Source organism: Myotis davidii, unplaced genomic scaffold (genome assembly GCF_000327345.1).
Source record: "Myotis davidii unplaced genomic scaffold, ASM32734v1 scaffold149, whole genome shotgun sequence".
NCBI classification, from domain to species: Eukaryota; Metazoa; Chordata; class Mammalia; order Chiroptera; family Vespertilionidae; genus Myotis; species Myotis davidii.
The window spans coordinates 601,507-603,140 of NW_006352194.1; the positions used below are offsets into that span (position 1 = coordinate 601,507).

At 46.5% G+C, this 1,634-nt stretch overlaps 1 protein-coding gene across 2 annotated transcripts in view; it reads left to right on the forward strand.

Annotated features, from left to right (window-relative positions):
* The first annotated feature begins 442 nt into the window (after window positions 1-442).
* Window positions 443-1,634, forward strand: part of IFI6 (interferon, alpha-inducible protein 6) — a 4,119-nt gene continuing 2,927 nt past the window's right edge. Inside the window, exon 1 of one of the 2 annotated variants that reach the window (XM_006777473.2) lies at window positions 443-547. The gene's annotated coding sequence lies outside the window, so the exon portion shown is untranslated. Of the gene's footprint in view, window positions 548-1,346; window positions 1,408-1,634 lie in introns of those variants that run through there. The other variant, XM_015557309.1, reaches the window with a different exon arrangement.

Consider the following 1,634-nt stretch of genomic DNA (forward strand, 5'->3'; position numbering starts at 1 on the left):
GTAGCCGGCACTCAATAAATGGTAGGCATTATTATTACCTAGAGGCCCCATGCACGAAATTCATTCAAGAGTAGGCCTTCCTTCCCCCTGCCAGCACTGGCTTCCCTCTTGCACCCAGGACCCGGGCTTCTGGAAGGTTGTCCAGAAGGACATCCGGTCTAATTAGCATATTATGCTTTTATTATTATAGACTGAATTTAATTGTGAAGGGCCTCTGGGCCCCAAGAGGAACTAGTGGTTGGGCTTCACTAAGCACTGTAGCATGACCTGCTTTGAATACTCTTAGCTGTTCAAAGCCTCCGGCTAGAATCACATTTTGCTGCCAGCAGAGAGGGCGTTACTGGCAGGAGAAGGAGGAGAAAAGGAAACTCTGCAGAGTGTAGGAAATGGAAACTCTGACAGGGATTGGCTGTCAGGAAAGGGGGGGGTGTAATTGGAATGTGATGATAAAAGCCAGCCTGCAGCCTGGAAGAGCTGCTGCTAACCTCACTGCCGCTCCCATCTGCAGGCTCTGAGCCCGAAGATTCCTTCTCTTCTCTCCTCCAAGGTAAACCCAGAAACTAAGAGGCATGGGTGTCAAGCGACCACCTTTTGCCAGGCTGCCCAGAAAGCCAGGGTGCCCATTCCTCAGGGAGGCTGAGTCTCTTTTACTGCCCTGGGCTAAGACTGGTCTGGGGGATGGTTGGGGCGTTTAGGTACAAAACTCCAAGAGGCATGAAACTGACCATAACAGATGCCCTTTCAGCAATCTGTGGCCTTAGCGCTCTAATTTCGCCTTTTTGAGCTTTAGTTCCTCAGCTGCAAAAGGATAACCAAGCCACCTTACCTGGATGATTTCAGAAACCCCTTTTGTTGCAGGATCGAATGTGACAGTGAGTTCATCGTGGCTGATAGAGTCATCTGGAATGGTTAAAAATGTGGGCTTGGACATCAGTAATTTTGGGATTCTGCCGCTCCTGCTGGGCAGGCATGGGAATACTAAATTCCCTGAGTTTCAGTTTCCTTATCTATAACACGTGGTTGAGAACAACAGTATCTACTTCATGTGGTTGTTATGGGTATAAATGACCTTGTGCCATAAAGTGCTGAGTAGGCGCTCAATACAAGGGGGGGGGGTTGTTTGTTTATTTGTTTAAATATGTTTTTTATTGATTTCAGAGAGAGGAAGGGAGAGGGAGAGAGAGAGAAAAACATCAGTGATGAGAGAGAATCATTGATAGGCTGCCTCCTGCATTGCCCCCACTGGGGATGGAGCCTGAAACCTGACCATTTGCCTTGACCAGGAATCCAATCATGACCTCCTGGTTCATGAGTTGATGCTCAACCACTGAACCACACCAGCTGGGCGATGTTTACTTGCTTTTAATTCAAGAAAATTGCATTGAACTGACAAAAAGTGCATTACAGGTGAATTTGGGGGCACGTATATTTTCCTATTTTGTGGAGTAATGAACATAGGTTTTGAATTCCAACAGTCATGAGTGTGTGTCTAGATTGCATAGTTTATGGTGTGGCCTTGGGCAACCTCCTTAACCTTACTCTGTGCTTTCTTTCTGAAAAATGAAGCTGGTGTGAGGAGTGTTTGGTGCCTATAACTATTCAATGCATTGGAAAAATAAATTGATCTACAACCT